Below are 17,267 nucleotides of genomic sequence, written 5' to 3' on the forward strand. Positions count from 1 at the left end.
CCCCCAACCACAAAAGAAGCCTTATAAGTTATTTAGATGAAGTATAGGTCTACTGGATAATATGAAGTCAAAAGGAACCGATAAAAGTATTCTTTTGAATACCGTATTTGCTTGACTAAATGCCGCGGTATTTATCAAGACACACGGTAGTGTGTCGTGCGGCCCAAGAAGCCGGCGCGCCACACCGTGAGTATATTGACAGGAAGAACGAAAACGTCATTTTCACACCTTTGTATCTCGGTGATCACTTATCTGATTGGAACCAAATTTGCTACACAGTTGCCCGCCAGCCAAGGGAGTCTACATTCCAAATTTGAAGGAAATCGCTCCAGCCATTTCCGAGATACGAGCTGCCAAAGTTTCGTTTTTTTTTCTTCGTTTTTTTTTTCTTCTTCTTCGTCTTTTCGCACACTTGCAAAAATTGCTGTAACTCGCAAACGCGTACTCCGATCGCCTTGAAATTTGGCACACAGAAAGGGAGTCCAAAGGCGAATTCTAGCATCAACTTTAGTACAAATCCGATGAATGGTTCAGGAGTTATGACCGATTATTCGCGTAAAACAAGATCGATTTGTTGTCACGCCTACAGGGTAAACCGCTTCATGGAATGAGTTGAAAATTGCTATGTAGATGGAGTAACCATCGTAGGAGTGCCTTTTGGTGGTTTGAAAGGAATCGAGATAAAGACCATGGAGATATGACACAAAACCCAACCTGTGTCACAATTACGCGATCGATTTTTTATAAATATAAAAGTATTAGTTTTCACGCCTACTAGGCAAACCGCTTAGAGCAATGAGCTGAAAATCGGTGTATAGCTGGAATAATCTTCATTGAAAGTCCTTGCAGTAGTACAGAAGAATCGGATTACAAACCACTGAGTTATGATTCGAAAGCCAACTCCGTGTAGCAAATGCGAGATCGAGATACTCTAATAGAACAGTCACCCTAATAGAGCATTCGGCTAATTTATTTATTCCATTATAGAATTTTATTACATCACAAGTTATTCTGTAGGGAGTTCAGCTGCAAACAGTTAATCTTATAGACAGTTCAGCAAGAAGACAGTCACCATGTGGAGAGTTAAGCAAATATATCACTATAGAGATTCAGAACATTACAAGTCACACTGTAGAAAGTTCAGCTATAAACAAGTCATGCACTGTGTAGAGAATTCAGCTACAATTAAGTCACTCTCTAGAGAATTCAGTTACACATAATTCAGCTACACACAAGTCACTGTGGAGAGAGTACAGCTACAAACAAATTACCCTTTAGAGTGATCAGCTACAAACAAAAAACACTTTGCAGGGTGTTCAGCTGCAACAAATCAACCTTTAGAGCGATCAGCAATGAACAAATCAACACAAATCTACCTGTAGAGAGATAAGCTAGAAACAAATCACCCTGTAGAGAGTTCAGCTACAAAAAATCACCCTGTAGAGACATCAGCTAGAAACTAGACACAATGTAAGGAGTTCAGCTACAAGCAATCACCCTGTAGAGAGTTCAGCTAAAACAAATCAACCTGCAGAGAGATCAGCTACAGACAAATCACCTTATAGAGAGTTTAGCTACAAACAGATTACATGTAGAGAGATCGGCTACAAACAAATCAACATGCAGAGAGATCAGCTACACACAAATCAACTTGTAGAGAGATCAGCTAAAACAAATCAACCTGCAGAGAGATCAGCTACAAACAAATCACCTTATAGATAGTTCAGCTACAAACAAATTACCTTGTAGAGAGATCGGCTGCAAACAAATCAACCTGCAGAGTGATCAGCTACACACAATTCAACTTGTAGAGAGATCAGCTACAAACAAATCACCCTGTACAGAGATCAGCTAGAAACTACACACAATTTAAGGAGTTCAGCTACAAGCAAATCACCCTGTAGAGAGTTCAGCTACAAACAAACCAACCTGTAGAGCGATCAGCTAGAAACAAATTACCCTGAAGAGAGGTCAGCTACAAAAAATCACCCTGTAGAGATATCAGCTAGAAACAAATCACCCTGAAGAGAGGTCAGCTACAAAAAATCACCTTGTAGAGAAATCAACTACAAACAAAACACTTTGCAGAGAGTTCAGCTACAAACAAATCAACCTTTAGAGCGATCAGCAACAAACAAATCAACCTGTAGAGAGATAAGCTAGAAACAAATCACTCTGTAGAGAGTTCAGCTAAAACAAATCCATCTGCAGAGAGATCAGCTATGTACAAATCACCCTGTAGAGAGATCAGCTAGAAACTACACACAATTTAAGGAGTTCAGCTACAAGCAAATCACCCTGTAGAGAGATCAGCTAGAAACTACACACAATTTAAGGAGTTCAGCTACAAGCAAATCACCCTGTAGAGAGTTCAGCTACAAACAAACAAACCTGTAGAGCGATCAGCTAGAAACAAATTACCCTGAAGAGAGGTCAGCTACAAAAAATCACCCTGCAGAGATATCAGCTAGAAACAAATCACCCTGAAGAGAGGTCAGCTACAAAAAATCACCTTGTAGAGAAATCAACTACAAACAAAACACTTTGCAGAGAGTTCAGCTACAAACTAGACACAAAGTATGGAGTTCAGCTACAAGCAAATTACCCTGCAGAGATTTCATCTACAAACAAATCAACCTGTAGAGCAATCAGCTAGAAACAAATCACCCTGAAGAGAGGTCAGCTACAAAAAATTACCCTGTAGAGAGATCAGCTAGAAACAAATCACCCTGAAGAGAGGTCAGCTACAAAAAAATCACCCTGTAGAGAGATCGGCTACAAACAAATCAACCTGCAGAGAGATCAGCTACACACAAATCAACTTGTAGAGAGTTCAGCTACAAACAAATTACCCTGTAGAGTGATCGGCTACAAACAAATCAGCCTGTAGAGAGTTCAGCTAAAACAAATCAACCTGCAGAGAGATCAACTACAAACAAATCACCTTATAGAGAGTTCAGCTACAAACAAATTACCCTATAGAGAGATCGGCTACAAACAAATCAACCTGCAGAGAGATCAGCTACACACAAATCAACTTGTAGAGAGATCAGCTACAAACAAATCACCCTGTAGAGGGATCAGCTAGAAACTACACACAATGTAAGGAGTTCAGCTACAAATAAATCACCCTGTAGAGAGTTCAGCTAAAACAAATCAACCTGCAGAGAGATCAGCTACAAACAAATCACCTTTTAGACAGTTCAGCTACAAACAAATTACCTTGTAGAGAGATTGGCTACAAACAAATCAACCTGCAGAGAGATCAGCTACACACTTGTAGAGAGATCAGCTACAAACAAATCACCCTGTAGAGAGATCAGCTAGAAACTAGACACAATGTAAGGAGTTCAGCTACAAGCAAATCACCCTGTAGAGAGTTCAGCTACAAACAAACCAACCTGTAGAGCGATCAGCTAGAAACAAATCACCCTGAAGAGAGGTCAGCTACAAACAATCACCTTGTAGAGAGATCAACTACAAACAAATCAACCTTTAGAGCGATCAGAAACAAACAAATCAACCTGTAGAGAGATCATCTAGAAACAAATCAACCTGCAGAGTTATCAGCTACAAACAAATCAGCTTGTAGAGAGATCAGTTACACACAAATCAACCTGTACAGAGATAAGCTAAAAACAAATCAGAGTTCAGCTAAAACAAATCAATCTGCAGAGAGATTAGCTACATACAAATCATCTTATAGATAGTTCAGCTACAAACAAATTACCTTGTAGAGAGATCGGCTACAAACAAATCACCCTGCAGAGAGATCAGCTACACACAAATCAACTTGTATAGAGATCAGCTACAAACAAATCACCCTGTAGAGAGATCAGCTAGAAACTACACACAATGTAAGGAGTTCAGCTACAAACAAATCACCCTGTAGAGAGATCAGCTACAAACTAGACACAAAGTAAGGAGTTCAGCTACAAGCAAGTTACCCTGTAGAGAGTTCATCTACAAGCAAATCAACCTACAGAGCAATCAGCTAGAAACAAATCACCCTGAAGAGAGGTCAGCTACAAAAAATCACCCTGTAGAGAGATCAGCTAGAAACAAATCACACTGAAGAGAGGTCAGCTACAAAAAAATCACTCTGTAGAGAGATCAGCTAGAAACAAATCACCCTGAAGAGAGGTCAGCTACAAACAAAACACTTTGCAGAGAATTCAACTACAAACAAATCAGCTTGTAGAGAGATCAGTTACACACAAATCAACCTGTCGAGAGATAAGCTAGAAACAAATCACCCTGTAGAGAGTTCAGCTACAAGCAAAACACCCTGTAGAGAGTTCAGCAACAAAGAAACCACCATGTAGAGAGTTCAATTGCAAACAAATCACCTTATAGAGAGTTCAGCTACAAACAAAATCACCCTGTAGAGAGATCAGCTAGAAACTAGACACAATGTAAGGAGTTCAGCTACAAGCAAAACACCCTTTAGTGAGTTCAGCTACAAACAAATCAACCTGCAGTGAGATCACCTACAAAAAGCACCTTGTACAGAGTTCAGCTACAAACAAATTACCCTGTAGAGAGATCGGCTACAAACAAATCAACCTGTAGAAAGATCAGCTACACACAAATCAACTTGTAGAGAGATCAGCTACAAACAAATCACCCTGTAGAGAGATCAGCTAGAAACTAGACACAATGTAAGGAGTTCAGCTACAAGTAAATCACCCTGTAGAGAGTTCAGCTAAAACAAATCAACCTGCAGAGAGATCAGCTACAAATAAATCACTTTATAGATAGTTCAGCTACAAACAAATTACCTTGTAGAGAGATCGGCTGCAAATTAATCAACCTGCAAAGAGATCAGCTACACACAAATCAACTTGTAGAGAGATCAGCTACAAACAAATCACCCTGTAGAGAGATCAGCTAGAAATTAGATACAATGCAAGGAGTTCAGCTACAAGCAAAATCACCCTTTAGTGAGTTCAGCTACAAACAAATCAACCTGCAGTGAGATCACCCACAAAAACGCACTTGTACAGAGTTCAGTTACAAACAAATTACCCTGTAGAGAGATCAGGTAGAAGAATTCACCTTGTAGAGAGTTCAGCAACTAGGGACCCGCCGATTATGCTCATAATTTTACCTATTATGCTATGCTGCACTGCTCAAAAATTTACCTATTATGCTTAAATTTATGCTCAATACTTACCCATTATGCTCAAATTATGCCCAATTATTTATGCCTCAGTTCTCATGCTCTGCTAATAATTTCCAATCTATGGATAAATAATAAGTGGCTGAAGCACAAACTTACTTGTCAAAATGCATATCACAGAAAAGATAGATATACTCTAATAGAACAGTCAGCTATGTGATTGTTCTATTAGAGTTACTGACTGTTCTATTAGTGTATATCGATCTTTCTGTGATAGCTATTTTGATAAGCAAGAATTCATACTATTACACAAATATTCTACCTATTATGCTAGCATTATGCTCAATGCTTTCAGACACATATTATGCTCATAATTATGCCAGCATAATTGACGGGTCCCTATCAGCAACAAAGAAACCACCATGTAGAGAGTTCAGCTGCAAACAAATCACCCAGTAGAAAGATCAGCTAGAAGAAGTTACCTTGTAGAGAGATTAGTTACAAAGAAACCATCATATAGAGAGTTCAGCTACAAAAAAATTACCCCGTAGAGAGTTCAGCTAGAAGAAGTCGCCTTGTAAAGAGTTCAGCTACAAAGAAACCATCATGTACAGAGTTCAGCTACAAAGAAACCACCTGTACACAATTCAACTACAAACAAATCACCCTGTATAGAGATCAGCTAGAAGAAGTTACCTTGTAGATAGTTCAGCTACAACAATTCACCCTGTAGAGAGAGCATCTAGAAGAAGTCACCTTGTAGAGTGTTCAGTTACAAAGAAATTATCATGTAGAGAGTTCAGCTGCAAACAAATCACTCTGTAGAGAATTCAGCTACAATGAAACCGCCATGTAGAGAGTTCAGCCTCATACAAACCACCTTGTAGAGAATTCAACTACAACAAATCACCCTGTAGAGAAGAAGTTACCTTGTAGAGAGTTCAGCTACAAAGAAACCATCATGTAGGAAGTTCAGCTACAAAGAAACCACCATGTAGAGAGTTTAGCTGCAAACAAATCACCTGTAGAGAGTTCAGCTAGAAACAAATCACCCTGTAGAGAGATCAGCTGGACAAAGTCACCTTGTAGAGAGTTCAGCTACAAAGAAACCATCATGTAGACAGTTCAGCTGCAAACAAATCACCCTGCAGAGAGTTCAGCTACAAAAAAATCACCCTGTAGAGAGTTCAGCTAGACGAAGTCACCTTATAGAGAGTTCAGCTACAAAGAAACCATCATGTACAGAGTTCGGCTACAAAGACACCACCATGTAGAGAGTTTAGCTGCAAACAAATCACCTGTAGAGAGTTCAGCTAGAAACAAAATACCCTGTAGAGAGACCAGCTAGAAGAGGTTACCTTGTAGAGAGTTCAGCTACAAAGAAACCATCCTGTATATAGTTCAGCTACATTTCAAGTCACCCAGTAGAGAGATCAGCTACAAAAAAAATATCCTGTGGGGAATAATGGGCATGTAATAAATATATGTATATAATTTGTATAATTACTAATAAAATCAAAAATAATTGAAGTACAAAATTCTTCTTTAAGTTCTTTTCTTCTTCCTGTAGTAACGAAAAAAACACATGGGTTAAAAAGCCCCAAAGCCAGCCATAGGCCGGCTTTGCAGTATACAAATACAAAAAGAAGTGATATCTAATCAAAAACAGCCAAGCTGTAAAAAAAGGTGCGGCCCCCAAAAGGCCATGGTGAAAAAAGATGTGAAATCCAAGGTGGCGGCCAAGAAATGGCTGTGATGGTAGGTTAATGGTTACATTTTAATAACAACAATTCAGGTGAATTTGGTGCCAAGACCAAGCGGCACAAAATTCACCTGAATTGTCGTTATTAAAATGTAACCATTAACCTACCATCACAGCCATTTCTTGGCCGCCACCTTGGATTTCACATCTTTTTTCACCATAGCCTTTTTGGGGGCCGCACCTTTTTTTACAGCTTGGCTGTTTTTGATTAGATTATCTTAGTTCCAACAATCAATGACGTGACTATTCAAACTTGACCACCACTCGATACATGTGAACAATGGTTCAGTCATTATTTTCACAATTGATTGTGGGACCACTCAAGTGTGGCAACTATTAAAGGTGCGGCATTTAATCAAGCAAATATGGTAACTGTAATATGCCATTTTGTTCATTATTTTCGTAATGCCCTAACAGAATGCACATTTTTCGAGCACTTCTACCACATATGGGATGTTCTAGAACAATCTAGATTTTCCATTGGTAGATCTATTAAAGTATGTATCATGTATACATTTAAACTTGAATATTCATTATAAGGAAACTAAGGGAGCTGAACAGCTGACAATATCAGTTCATTGGATGAGGGTTTAAGAGTCAGGTATGAAGGTCACTGGTTAGAGTTTTGTACACTTTTAAAAATGTTTTTCTTTCACTCATTGGTGACTGTTCTATTACAGTACTTTGACCACAGCAATTTTACATAATGCTGATTTTCTATTTGTAACTCTGTAGCTCTCACTGCAATTTCTTTTAAATCACAAAAGGTTTGAAGTATGTATGGTGGTTAACTTATACACACAGCAATTTTCAAGCTATTCCCTGAAGGTGTAAAAAAATATTAATGTTTAATTATAATTAATTAAACGAAAAAATTTCCATAACTCCATGAATATTTAGCAAATTCAGACCTCACTTTTGGTGTGTCAATCCACTTCAATGGGTCCTTATGTATGCCAAATTTCACAGCAATAGAGTTGTGCATTTGTGTTTTAGCTATACTGATTTTTGTAAGGTACGTGAAAAAAAGAAAATACTGCTGCTATTGTTCTGGCAGTCATGTCAAACAACAAAAAGGTACTGAAACAAACAAAAAAGAAACTGCATAAGTCTCTCAAATTGAACCCAAGACTCTATGGTGTAAGTTCAGAATGGTAACCACTATGCTTTGCCACTGCCAGCTGTCCACATAGTTTCTATCTTATAAATATGAGGCAAGAAGTAAGCTACATAGTAGAAGCTATAGAACCTACAGGGTAAAGAAGAAACTAACTTAACAATTGTGAGGTTCGTCTGTTAAGCACAATATTATATCTCTCACTGTTTGCATGAAGGGAAGTTTCAGGAGGCAAGCTAGGGTTGGCGAACTCCAAACCATATAGCTTTCCTCAAACTCACTCTGAAACTTTCCTTCATACAACTATAGTTGGTATGCGTACGGTATACAACTATGGTCGGTACGCGTTCTGATTTATGAAGCTAGCAAATCATTGCTAAGTAACATAATAGTAAGACACCAATCAGTACTAAAAAGTATAGCTACAAAAATCCTTCAGTACTTACAAAACCACAAGCCTCAAGCCTTACTTTTAAAACAGGAATCTAATATCAAGACACATGGTAGTGTGTCGTGCAGCCCAAGAAGCTGGCACGTAACACCCGTGAGTATATTGACAGGAAGAAAGAAAATGCAATTTTCGAACCTCCGTAGCTCTGTGCTTCCTTGATGAAACAAGACGATTTTTGCTGTGTACATACCCTCCAATTGCAGCACTCCACATTCCAAATTTGAGCGAAATCGCGCCACGCGTTCCTGAGATATGCAACTTCAATAATTGGCTCAGTTTCTTCGGGTTTTTGTTCTTCTTATTTTCTTTTTCTTGTCGCACACTTACAAAAACTGCTATAAAACTCGAACGCCACATCCGATTGCCTTGAAATTTGGCACACAGAAGGGGGATATAAAGGCCAGTGTTGGGCAAGTTACTTGTAAAAGTAACTAGTTACATATTACATATTACTTGCAACTGAACTATTTAGTTACAGTTACATATTACTCATAAAATAAAGTAACTGTAATAATATTACATATTATATTACGTTGTATCCACAGCCTTAAGCTGTCACATTTGAAACTACCACTTTATCACGTGACATGATTGCGTTGTTGGGCAATGTGCAAATCTTGGTTATAAGTAAGAAGCTGGTGAATAAGCTTCATTAAGTAGGCTTCGTTACTTCGTTGTGGCTAGGCATTACTCAGAGGATAACTAACGAGATTAGTAACTTCGTTACTTGTAGCAATAACATTACGTAATATTAGACTCGTTACAGTAACTATATTACTTAGGTAACGCGTTACATATGTAAGTAAAGTAGCTTGAGTTATATTACCTGTTTTTATAGTGTATTTCGTTATTTATGATTATGATTACTGAAAACACAGTTACAAACTGATATGTTCAGGTAAGGAAAAAACATTACAAATCACATAGATAAGAGTTAGTTATAATTTATCTAAAAATACTTGTAGAGATTGGGATTTTATTGTGTCAGTTGGTAAATTGTTCCAATCGCGGATAGATTTGGGGTAATAGCTGAATTTATAATGATCTGTTCTAGCAAACGGAATCTCAAAATGGAAGGGGTGGTGGTGGCGGGTGGGATATGTGGTGTTAGTGAAATAATTTGGGACTGTTAAGACTGATGAGGAGTAAACAATGTTGTAGAATACTTTTAATCTAGTCACATATCGTCGTGTTGAAGTGATGGCCATTGTAGATCTGCTAACATAGATGTAACACTACTGTTATATCGGTAGTCTGACTTGACCCAACGAGCAGCACGTCGTTGTACCATTTCTATACTTTGTATCTCCTTCTGCAAGTAGGGGTCCCATACTGCCGATTCATACTCCAACAGTGGTCTCACTATACTGGTGTAGGCTAAACATTTAGTTTCTGCAGAACATCTATAAAGGTTACGTTTAACAAAGTTTAGCATCCTTGTTGCTTTAGAGATAACTTGATTGATATGAGGTGTAAATGACATTTTTGAGTCTAAGAGAATTCCTAAATAAGGGTGTTGGGTAACTCGCTGCAAAAAGTAATTTCTGATAGTATAGTTGAAAGTAGAGGAGGATGTTAGTCTACTACAGGTAAGTACCACACACTTGGAAGTGTTTAATTCCATTAACCAAGTTTCAGTCCACTTTAATATAATGTTGAGGTCATGTTGTAATAATAATTGATCTTGCTGACTATTGATAGTTCGATATAATATGCAATCATCTGCAAAAAGTTATATTACTTAGTTACCACAAAAGTAATAATAATACGTAACGCGTTACTTATGTAACGCGTTACTCCCAACACTGATAAAGGCACATCTCGGTACCAACTTTGGCTGGAATACGATAAACAGGCAAAGAGTTATGAGCAATTATTCACGAAAAATAACACCAATATGTTGTCACGCCTACAGGGTAAACTGCGTATGGGAAGAAGCTGAAAATCGGTGGGTGAATAGGTGAACTATTGAACCTCAAACCTTTTGTAGTTTGATAGAAATCGAGGTAAAAAACAGGAAGATACAACGAAAAAACCAACAGTGTGTAACAATTATGCAATCGAGATTAGCTAATAAAAAAAAAAGACTGCTTGCCACGCCTACCAGATAAACCGCTTGGGGTAAAGCTTTGAAAATCGTTGTACAGATGGAGTAATCATCTTAGAAAGGCTCATCAATGGTGTAGAAGAATCAGACTTAAAGCCACGGAGTTATACATTATTTAACGCGCGCCATGATTGGAGCTTCACTATTCTCTTGTTGATTTACCCTTTCCGCTTCATTCTCTATTACCGTTTTTGTGATACCCGTGGAAAGTATCACTCCAGGCAAGTGACAACTCAAGTGTTAGCTACAGCAGTGTCTGTGTTTCTACACTTTCGCAGCGGTCTGGTGTGCACTACAAAGAATAATGCCTAAAACTAGGCGCAAGAAGAAGCAGCCTAACCCCTATGACGCCAGTGAAGCCTCTGTCAAGCAGCTAACTGTTACAAGGGCAGACGATGATGCGGAGGATAATTGTACTTGCTCACAATGCAGTAAGTCTGTTGAACAATTGTTGGAATGTGAGTGTTGTGAGCAGTGGTATTGCTGTGCATGCCAAAACGTTTGCTGTTTTACATGAATTTAAATCACTGCACTGGTTTTGTGCAAAATGTGAGCCCACAATTTTGCGGCGTCCTAAGGATGCCACATTCCCGCAAGTGAACCCACAAGGCCAACAATGTGAGATAGAGTCCGGTCTGAAAGCCTTGGAGTCTCAATTAACCAGTTTGACAAACAGTTTAAGTAAGATAACGAAATCCTGTAGTGTTGTTGACTCTCCACAGGCCATCAATGTTACTAGTAATGTCAGGGCAGTTCCAGATGTGTTGGCTCTCAGGGCAGTTGACGAATACAGGCAACACGAGCAACGCAAGCTTATTCTCATCTTTCATAAAGTCCCAGAATCCACTCACTCTGAAGCGTCCACAAGAAGAGAAGATGATCTCAAATTTATCTACACTCTCGCCAAAGAATTAGGAATTGAGCACCTGGAAGTAGTCAATGCCATCCATCTGGGTCGTCCAGTCGAGTCAAGATCACGCCTACTTAAGGTAGAGGTGTGCAACTCTCAGGTTAAGAGACAACTACTTTCTAAAGCCAAAAACCTTCGCCAATGCAAAAGTGATCAACTACGTACGGTTTTCATCACCCCTGATCTTTCTCCTCAAGAAAGACAACAACAGAAGAATATAAGAGCTGAACTACATATTCGCAGAGATGCTGGTGAGCGGAACATAGTGATACGTAAAGGTCAAATAGTATCAGTCCGAGCTCAAGATATAGATACTACTCACTCATCTCTTGGCACTTCTTCTGTTGCTAGCTCAGCTGCTTCTGTGTCAAATGACCAGTCTGGGTAGCACCCTCAGAGGTGCTACTCCCTTGTTGCCTGTAAATCAAATTAGCAAGCATTTGAAATTAACTGCTTGTTTGTGGAACTCACATAGTATTGTTAACAAACTGAGAAATTTTCAACCTTTTATATATACGCAAGACTTTAGTCTTATTGTAATATCTGAAACTTGGCTTCATGATTACATTTACAACAAAGAGATTCTCTCCACTGGCTATACCATATACAGGAAAGACCGTTGTTCCAAAGGTGGGGGTGTCATGCTAGCAGTGAAATCTACCTTTAAAACCACTGAACTTGCTTCTCCAGACAATCTAGAAATAGTAACAATTTCAGTTCACTCCCATCATAACTTAATTATCTGTGCTGTCTATTTGCCACCCAATTATAAAACTGATCATGTTCAAGACCTTTACTCCTATATCACAACACTAAGTTGCTCAGGAGATGTCATTTTACTTGGTGATTTTAATGCTTCAGATATAGACTGGCAAACTTTTGCCTCTACTGCTGACAGTTCTGACCGCCTCTGTGATCTTATAATTGATCACAACTTGTTCCAGCATGTTACTGTGCCCACACATATTCATGGAAATATTTTGGATTTAGTAATCACCAGTGATACTGACTTGATCAATGACTTAGTCGTTCATCCTCTCACTGATTTTCCACTACAATCTGACCATTTTATAATAACATTTTCTATTTGTGCTTCTGTTCACCATCATAACTCTAGAAATGGAAAGCAACTTACATACAACTTGAATAAAACAGACTGGTTGGGCCTAAATCAATTTATTGCATTCAATAATGCTGATGCAATTTTCTATTCTGATAACATTGAGATTACTTGGGCAAGGTTGAAGGACCTATTACATGAATCTATGGACAAGTACATCCCAAAGAAACAACAACATCCGCCCAATAGGCCCCAGTGGTTTACTTCGGAAATACAACACTGTCTGAACAAATTACACACAATACGTAAAAAGGTTAAACGTAACCCAACAGAACACAATAAATCTACTCTGAAATCAGCTGAGGAAAACCTACAACAGCTCATAACATCTTCAAGGCAAGCCTATGAATCCTCTCTAGTGGAACAATATTCCTCATCAAACTCCAACAGAATTTATAAAGTTATCTCAAGCCTTAAAAACAATCGGTCTATTCCAGCAGCCATGTCGCTTGACTCTGATTCTTGTGATGATGATCTTGGTATAGCCAATGGTTTTAATAAATACTTCCACTCAGTTTTTACCAAAAGTTTTATGGACCAACCACAGACTGCAGACAACCCTTCTGACATACCTGCTATGTCCTCAATTGATATCCAACCTGAGGAAGTTTTTGAATGTCTGTCTTCCTTGGATGCTAGTAAAGCAGCTGGGATTGATGCCATGAGCCCTGAGGTACTGAAACAGTGTGCTGATCCAATTACTCCTATTGTCCATCATTTAATTAACTTGTCCATCACTTCATGCTCTCTTCCTAGTGAGTGGCAGACTCATCTTATAGTTCCCATACACAAGTCAGGTCCGAAGACAGACATCAAAAATTATCGTCCAATTTCACTGCTTTGTATTCTTTCAAAAATTTGGAAAGATTAGTGTACAACAAGATAGTTGACAAAGTAATCAAGATTGTTTCACCATTACAATTTGGTTTTGTTAGAGGCAGGTCATCATTACAACAACTACTCCTCTTTATCAACTCTGTAATTGAAGCCCATGAATTATCCACTCCCATTGATGTAATATATCTTGATATAAGAAAAGTATTCGACTCTGTTCCCCACAATGACTTATTGACCAGGTTACGGTCCCTGGGAATTCGTGGTGACCTGTGGAATTGGTTTCAGGCTTATCTTCTCAACAGACAGCAACGAGTACGTATTAACAATTCTATTTCAGAGGTGCTACTTGTGTTATCAGGAGTACCACAAGGCAGCATCCTTGGTCCTCTTTTGTTCATTCTTTACATAAATGATTTTCCTTCGCTATTAAAAGAATTACTGCCCTTTTTATTTGCTGACGACACCAAGTGTATACATACAGCTAAGACTGTTGAAGACTTCAACATTATACAAGAGGACCTTAACATAGCCAGCAACTGGTCCGTGTTGCATAATTTATCATTTAATTGCTCCAAATGTGCTGTTTTACACTTTTGGTGCAACAATAATAGTACAGCTCAGTACTTCCTCAACAATAACAATATTGAATCGACAGAACTGATTAAAGACCTTGGGATCATGATATCTACTGACCTCTCCTGGTCTTCTCATTGTAATATGGTTGTGTCCAGAGCCTACAAACAGCTAGGCTTAATCCGTCGTAGTTTTACAACCAACTGTTAGGCTTGAGCCTATTATGCTCAAAATTTTACCTATTATTCTTTCCAGAATTTCCCAAAAAATTTCCCTATTATTCTTTTTGTTATTCTTGTATCCAGCCTATTATTCCATAATTATTCTCATTCAGTATATACTTGTGGCTAGTCACTTAGTTTTCAAGATGCTGCTATAAGTAGTTTTGTCCGAATTATTAATAGCCATATATGAAACATTCCACCTTAAACATCATTTTTCTATACATAAAAGTTACAGCAGACTTAGAATAGCTATCTACAGTAATAATTCAAGTGTATTTAATTATTAGTGTATTATAATAATATGCTGTAACTACTTTATAGCTACTAAGTTAGGTAGATAATAATGCTCAAAGACTTGAAGAAGATACACTGGTATAAGATGTACAAGTTTCAGAATTGCAGATAATCATGCAGTTAAATCCCTGATGCTGGCTGCAGATTATTAACATAAAACGACCTGACTGCTCTATTAGAGAATTTGAGCATTCTATTAGAGTATATCGATCTTTAGAGGCTTTCCAGCTCCTTTCAACCAACACTCCTGTCAGCCTTTTATCATTTGTAGTAGCTTAACTCTTTCTTCTAGGTAATAAAGAAGAGACACGCCCCCTAATTCCACCAATTATTCCCGTGGTCGTCCGATTATTCTAAAATTATGCCTGTAACCATCCTATTATTCCGGAATTATTCTCACGAAATTGGTGACCTATTATTCTCAAGATTATGCCGGCATAATAGGCGCAGGCCTACCAACTGTACCTTGACAAAGAAACAATTATACATCTCCTTGGTGCGTTTTCAACTTATGTACTGCTCCCAAATCTGGCGACCCAATCTTGTTCAAGATATCAAGCTTTTGGAAAGGGTTCAGCGGAGAGCCACAAAGTACATTCTTATTGATTATACTTCATCCTATAAAACTAGACTATTAAAGTTGTCGATGCTTCCCCTCATGTTTACTTACGAACTAAATGACTTGTTATTTTTATTAAATCCATCAAGAACCCATCTTTACACTTTGACATCTCCAAGTGGGTCCATTTTAACAGCAACAGTTCTACAAGATCATCAACCCATTCCAAGCTAGTTCATAATTATACGAAATATAGCACCTCCCGCCATTTTTATTTTAACCATTTACCACGTTTATGGAATGTACTGCCACCTTTAAATCTAGATCTATCTATAGCAACACTAAAGAGACAGTTAAACAACATCTTCTGGGCCATGTTCACTTCAAACTTTGATGACAATAATTACTGTACTTATCATGTTGTATGTCCTTGTCATAGGTGTAGTTCCACCCCAATTACCCTTTTGTTAATTAATTAGTTTACTTGTAATTTTTAGTTGCTCCCTTGTAATCTTAACTTATAATTGGGTGCTGATAGCTCTTATCAGCACACCAGCTGCTGTATTTTATAGTCTAGTTTAGTTTTATACCAACCCCCCAGTTTGTATCCATGTCTTTCAGCAGCAAAATCACAATAATAATCACAATAATAATAATAATAACACGAAATCCAACTTGGTGCAGCAAGTGCGAGATCGAGATACTCTAATAGAGCAGTCATCCTAATAGAGCAGTCACCCTGAAGAAAATTCAAGAGATCAGCTAGAAACAAGAAACTGGAATAGAGATCAGCTACACACAAGTCACCCTGTAGAGAGATAAGCTAGAAGAAGTTACCTTGTAGGGAGTTCATGCAACTATGGAAAGAGATAGTTCAGCTAGAAGAAATCACCTTGTAGAGTTCAGCTACAAATAAACCACCATGTAGAGAGTTCAGCTACAAACAAATCGCCCTGTGGAGAGATCAATAGAAGAAGTTACCTTGCAGAAAGTTCAGCTACAAAGAAACCATCATGTAGAGAGTTCAGCTACAAACAAATCTCCCTGTAGAGAGATCAGCTAGAAGAAGTTACCTTGTAGAGAGTTCGGTTACAAAGAAACCACCATGTAGTGAGCTCAGCTACAAACTAGTGACCTTGTAGAGACATCAGCTAGAAGAAGTTACCTTGTAGAGAGTTCAGCTACAAAGAAACCATTCTTTAAAGAGTTCACATACAACCAAGTACATACACCAATGTGACAACTCCCTGTTAAGTGCATACACCAATGCAACAATCCCCTGGTGAGGTTATGCACACGACTAGGTGGTGCATGAAAGCACAACTGAAATTATGATCCAAAATCTACTTAATATGTCACAATAGTGATAGATACAACACAATAGTGGCATCGTAATTAAAGGCCACCAGTAGCTAAGTGCCGGTACATCATTGGTGTGGCAGTGGCACAGTGATGTGTACACAGTATAACAAAACATACAGGAGAGAACTATACATTATTGCAGTATTGTATGCAGTAATACATCAGTGGCAACATTACTGAAGATGAAAATTATTTAGCTATGCAGCCAATATACAGCACAGTATCAACCTCAACTAGGGGTCACCAGTAGCTGAATATGGTTCATCAGTAGCTGAAAATGGTTCATCAGTGGTGTGGCAATGGCACAGTGATGGATACGCACTATATGCATACACAACTTGCAGGACATACACAATACTGTAGTAGTTAAGAGTATGCAAGCCAGGTGAACCAAGAGAGCCAAGCCAGCCAGAGTCTAGTAAGCCAGGTAAAGGCAAAATATACAAGAAAACATTAAAATACATATGTACCACACTCTTTACAATACAAAACAATACAAACAGGCATACCGTTCCTTGTCTTGTGCAGCTGGCATGGCGAAATCTGCCTTAATTACCTGCTTAATCTTCTTTATGTGAATGGATCCACTAGCAGCTGGTATGGCAACTTGAGGCTACTGTGCCAGCTGGCAACACTTTCAAAACAAATTATCAGTAGTTCTTCGTCTAGACCACTGCACCTGGTCAATTAATTAGCATCATGTGCTAGAGTTTTGATTGGCGTTAAATAGAATCATCATACGTTTCTATCACCTCCATGAGAACACCCACCCATTATACGATTGTCTCTTCATTCAACATGGATTCTATTCCTGGTGAGTGCAAAGCCT

The 17,267-nt window shown here is 38.4% G+C and overlaps 1 protein-coding gene across 1 annotated transcript in view; it reads right to left on the reverse strand.

Moving 5' to 3' along the window:
- LOC136255566 (uncharacterized) overlaps positions 1–17,267 on the reverse strand; it is a 382,542-nt gene that overhangs the window by 85,980 nt on the left and 279,295 nt on the right. The window lies entirely within an intron of this gene.

Source organism: Dysidea avara, chromosome 5 (assembly GCF_963678975.1).
Source record: "Dysidea avara chromosome 5, odDysAvar1.4, whole genome shotgun sequence".
Classification (NCBI taxonomy): Eukaryota; Metazoa; Porifera; class Demospongiae; order Dictyoceratida; family Dysideidae; genus Dysidea; species Dysidea avara.